A 6,000-nucleotide genomic window follows, 5' to 3' on the forward strand; every position below is an offset into this window, starting at 1 on the left:
TCACCCCATTAAGCCCCGACGCCAGGCTCCCTGCACCGGGGGACCCAGCACACAGGGTGGCCAGGCGCCGGCTGTCTGGGGCTGTGGGTGACCCAGGGAGCCTTGGCCTGACCCCTGGGACAGCTGTGACCCCATGGAATTCTCCTTCCATCTGCTCCTCGGGCCGGAAGACGTCTTGGTGAGGCTGAGGGTGGCGGAGGGGGGTGTCCTTGCCCCCCTGGGCCCCCTCTTTCTGATAGCCAGGGCAGACCAAGCCACTGAGCCCCACATATCGATAGAGGGGACCAGGCCCAAGAATGCCTCCCAGCCCCCCCATTCTCTCCTGGAGAACAAGATTCCCCGGTAATGCTCAGACTTACGCCAGATTCCCTCCCGGGGGGCTGCGGAGACACGGGTGGGCAGGGGCCAGTGTCAGCAACACCTCCGGGTTTGGTCCTGACACTGTATGTGGCCCCCTGCTCCCGGGCACCGCCGGCTGTGACCACCACACACACACTCCCCCAATTAGTGAAAAATGAGCATCAGCAACCATCAAGGGCTGGGGTGAGTGGACACTTTGTGTGTCCTATCCGTGGTCAGGGGTGAGTGGACACTTTGTGTGTCATACCCAGGGACTGGGGTGAATGTAGCTGTGTGTGTGTGCTGCCCGGGGTCTGGGGTGAGTGGACAACATATGCCCTGCTCATCTGGGCTGAGTGTAGCTGTGGGTGTCCTGCCCGTGGTCTGGGGTATCCTCCCCCCAAATCCCCAGGTCCTGGCTTCCATTGCTCCTTGACTGGGAAGCTGGTGGTCCCTATGCAAGTTCCTCTTCTGGACCCCATTGGCCGTGTGTCCTTGGGCCCATCACTTACCCTCTCTGAACCTGAGATGAATGAATTTGCATGATTCCCAGCGTCTGATCTCTATGCTCTAAACTATCCTGAACTATCAGTGACTATGTTTTAATTCTTATGAACTAAGACGTATTAATTAGATGTATTAATTTTTATTAGTTGTGAGGGAGCATTTCGATTCCTCCGTCCCTCTTGGAGAGCCCGGCAAGCTACCGAGAGTATCTCGCCCGCATGGCAGAGCCTGGCAAGCTCCCCGTGACGTATTCAATATGTCAAACACAGCAACAAGTCTCACAATGTCACTGGGCCCACTCGAGCAAATCGATGAACAACAGGAGGACAGTGACAGTTACCGTGAAGGAGCATTTGAAGATCAACTGGGTCCAAACTCAGGATGCAAAGGGAAGAGCAGCTGTTCCTGCCGGCGCAGCCTGGGGTCCTGGGGCCATTCCCAGGGAGAGCACGGGAAACTCTTGTGCTTCCAACTCTCCCCAAGGCTCCAGAATCATGGGGGCCTCTTCCCGGGAGTTCTCGAAGGAGAAAGCGGGGTCCTCGCATCCTGCCCTGCCTTGACCCTAGCCCACAGCTCTTTCGTACTGCACGTCAGCAGGAGGCGGTGACTGTGTCGGCAGCCGTGGACTTTCTCGGCATCACAAGGGAGCCAAGAGGGGAGAAGAAAGGAAGGAAGGGGGACAGGAAAGGAAGGAAGATAAAGAATCGGGGCTCGTGTTCGCTCCGAGGATAACATCTCCTATTTAATGTCAATTAGCGTTTTTAACAACCAATTGCTGTACCATTAACTCACAACAGCGATCTTGGGGAGGTGCCAGCCCTCTGGCAGACCCGCTTGGGCACGCGGGTGGTGCTGGGCGTGCAAAGTGGACTCAGATTGCAGACTGATTGCAGGCTGGCACTGCCGAGCAGGGTGCAGGCGTGGGGGCTGGGTGAGGGTGCCTGGCGAGCGAGGCGTTTCACTCAGCGGATATTTATAGCCGGACTCCTGGAATAAATGATCCACGGAGAAGGCGGGAGGGGCGAGGCTGCTGGAGGCTGGCCCGGCCCAGCTGCCGCCTCTTGCCAAGCTGAAATCTCTGTGGCTCGGTCTACCCTGCGATCCTGACTAGCCGAAGTGGGGGTGGACGGGGGTGGACGGATGGGCTGTAAACTGCAGGCGATCTTGCTTGTCCACTCTTGCTTCTGAGGTAGGCGGGGGAGGGAGGGGTGGACGGTCGGAAAGGGGCTGCGGGAGTCGGGGGTGAACGTCACCTGCCCATAAGTTCACAAAAGCCAGCCACGGGGCTGAGTGAGAGGTAGGTAGCGCAGGGTGAAAGCACTTGCCTTGCAGGCGGTCGGCCCTTGGTCTGTCCCTCAACACACGTGATCTCTGGGTTCTACCAGGAGTGTTCCCTGAGCACAGAGCCAGTAGTCCCAGAGCACCACCAATTCTAAAAATAAACGAAAATAAAGGTAAAACACTCATACAGATACACACACATAGACACACATTCACACAGACACGTACCCAGATACACTCATACAGACACGCACACTCGCACACAGAGACACACACTCACATACATAGACACACACGTACACAAACATACACATAGATACACACTCACACAGAGACAGACACACACACACAAAGACACATACACCCACACACACAGATACACCCAGACACACACTCACACATGCACACAGAAGCATACACACAGAGACACACACTCACACAGATACACACAGACACACAAGCTCACTACACACACACTCACACACAGATATACTCATACATAGACCCACACACATACATACACAAACACACACACACACTTGCACAGACACACGCATATACACTACTGACTATAATCTAAAAAGTCATTCTCATCACCAGTCCAAACCCCACAACAAGCCCCACAGGGCAGGGGTTGCTTGTCAGGAGGAAAGGCCTGATTAGACCTCCAGAGACCCTCCACTACCCAGGCCCTTTCCCACCCAAGCACCAGACAGCCCTGACACGCAGAGTCCCAAGGGCGCAAGGGACAACACCCATACCAGGCCTGTCTCATCTCTTGCTCTCTTTGGGGTATGTTCCTCGCTCATTCTATTCATTCATTCATTCATTCATTCATTCATTTGGGTTTGGAGGCCACCCCTGGCAGTGCCCAGGGCTTCCTCCTGGCTCTGTCCCCAGGGGTGACTTCTGGCAACCTGGGGACCTGATCTGTTGCCTAGATTGGTGCCGGGTTGGCTGCGAGCATGGCCAGTGCCATCCCCCCTGCCCTGTCCAAAATCTTGACGGGGGGGGGGGGGGTTTATCTTCTCCAAGTATTTCTCTCTGGGATGCTGGACCATGAACCTAAGTAGCTTGCTTGCAGATCGGGGCTGATGTCCCTTTATTCGAGCACAGTAGCAGGTCCCGTCCCTCCTGAAAACCATGAACCACGGGAATCAGACTGTGGGGACCCTGCTGTGTGGGTCTGGGGTTGCTGGACTCTGCCTTGGTGGCGCTGGGAGGACGTTCCTGTGTCCACTGTTTAGGGGCTCAGCAGGGTGGGTAGATGCTTGCCTGGCCTTGATGGCCTCATAGGAGAAGTCGTTCTCTCTCTCTCTCTCTCTCTCTCTCTCTCTCTCTCTCTCTCTCTCTCTCTCTCCTTTCTCTCCCCCTCTCTTTTCTCTCCCTGTCCCTCTTTCCTTCTCTCTCTCCCTCTCTCTTTCTCTTTCTCCCTCTCTCCCTCTCTCTCTTCTCTCTCCATGTCTCTCTCTTCCTGTCTCTCTCTTCCTGTCTCTCTCTCCCTGTATATCTTTTCGCTCTCTCTCCCATCTCTCCCCACCCCCCCGCCCCTGCCATGGGCACCTCGCCCCACAGCCCTCTGGCTGAGTGGGACCACCAGCAGGAGACTGTGGACAGGATGCTGGTGGCTGGTCCAGGGGCTGTGCCATCCGAAGCTGGATTGCTCCTGTCTTCCCTCTCTGCCATCCCTGGCGCGACCAGGCCAGGATGCTGGACAGAAATGCCTCTCACCACCCACCTGCCCAGCCTGAGATGGGGGCCCCTGGTAAGCTCATCCAACTCTCGATTGAGGGCAGGCCCGGCTGGTTTCTGGACTGTTCTCTCCTGCTGGCTCTGGAGCTGGAAGAGCTGAGCTGGGTGTTGGGCGCTCTGGCCCTGGGAGGTTGCCGGAGATAATGACTGGCTTTGTTCTCTGGAGCTCTGAGCCGTGGGGTTATCTGCTAGGCAGCAATAGCCACTTATTATTAGCTCTTCACCCAATGCCGGGCACACAGCCTGCGGCTCAAAGATAACAGTCTGGAATCCCCACTTTCTGGGGAGCAGAAGAATCTGAATCCGTTTCCTTACCCCACCCTCACCACTGGGGGAGGGGTGGCGGGGTGGCAGAGGCAAGTCCCAGTGGTTCTCTGGATGTTGGTTTCTTTGCCACGAAATGCACTTGCCCTGTAATGATAAGGGGCGGGTCGATTCCATTCTCCCTTCCTCAGTTCCCAGGAAGCCTGGTGGTTAGAGCCAGTTGTAGCTCTGTCAGGAGCATCAGCCAGAGATGCCCCTTCCCGGCACGTCTCTGGGTTTCTCCACGTGCTGCGCGGATGGCCGGCTGGACAGCGTAGAGGCCAGTGGCCTGCACATCCTGGTCTGCGCAGACTTCTAGGAAGTTTTGGGCCGCGGGAGAGGGAGCCAGAGGTGGGCAGAAGCCCACAGGTGGATAGGGAGGCGTTTCCAGCCATCACCTGCTGCTGGAGGTTGCATTCTGGGAATGCCCATCGGGGGATCTGAAATAGGAACTTCGGAAAAGTCTTCGGGCAGAGGAGATGTGGCTGGTGAGTTTCTTCCAGCATCAGGTGCTGGCGTGTGAGAGAGAATCCATCCACATGTCTGGGATTGCTTCCTTCAGGGAGTCTACAGTGGTTTATGGAAAGCGTTTGATTCTGAAGGTTACCTGGGCAAGGAATCCGGCTCTTAAGAGATTCCAGGTCGCCAAGTTATTACTCTGTGAGAGGGTGGATGGTTTCCTATTGGAAACAGGTGACACGGAGCCCCTAATCCCTCTGTTGTCCGAGGGGGACACTGATGGACATGGATATCTGAGATCCCATACTGGGGGTGTCCACTGAATGCAAAGGAGGCCCAGGGTCCTCCCAAGGCTGGCCAGCCTGTGGGAGAGGTTGGTGGGTCCTCGAGCACACAAACGCCCCAGGGGAGAGAGCCCTGGGCATCTCCGCCACAATAGAAGGAAAGGGACACTCAAAAACGGTTGAAATGATGGGATGCTCTCTCTCATCCGTGGATATAAAGAAACAGAGTGGTGGAATAACAAGTACCCAAAGACACGGAAACAGAACATGAGAACGGGGATTCGGTAGGAAGCCTGCCCCTGGAGGGGGCCGGGGGACAGGACAGGGAAGGGGGGCGACGTCTTGGTGGAGGGGCGATGCTGAGAGGTGGTAAAGGGTTATGCACGGAGCCCTGTCAGCAACACGGCTGTCCACCACGGTGCAAGAACTTCAACACACATACTGACAAGAGAGACTCTCAAAGAGGCAGACCAGTGGGAAGGAAGCAAATGGGGCGACACGGGGAGGGGGCAGGGTGTGGACACCAATGATGAGATCCTTGCTGTAAAATTGTCCCCCTGAAACCTAATCGTAAGTACCTTTGTCATCTCACAGTGACTAAAAAAGTAAATAAACTTTTTTAAAGCTAAAATAAGAAATTTTTTAGGGAAAAAGGGGGGCCACGGTCAACTTAAAATATTAAAAAGCAGGAGCTGGAGTGATAGTACCGTAGGGAAGGCATTTGCTTTGCACGCAGCTGACCCGGGTTCGATACTCGGCCTCCCATATGGTCCCCCGAGCACCACCAGGAGTAATTCCTGATTGCAGAGCCAGGAGTAACCACTGAGCATCACTGGGTGTGACCCAAAAGGAAAAAAAATTTTAAAAATATCTTAGCAAAAGATGTTGGCCTGGCATCCCCTGATCCTCGTTCAAGTATCTGCCACCACTTATGTTCCCCTGAGTACCACTAGGGGTCACTCCTGAGCACAGACTGGGTGTGGTCCTTTGGGTGTGGTCCTAGCCCCCCCCCCCCCCCCAAATCCCTTAGGGAACAAAACCTGCAGAGGCACAGAGAGGGCCCCAGGCCACTCTC

Source organism: Sorex fumeus, unplaced genomic scaffold (assembly GCF_029834395.1).
Source record: "Sorex fumeus unplaced genomic scaffold, SorFum_2.1 ptg000083l, whole genome shotgun sequence".
Taxonomy (NCBI): Eukaryota; Metazoa; Chordata; class Mammalia; order Eulipotyphla; family Soricidae; genus Sorex; species Sorex fumeus.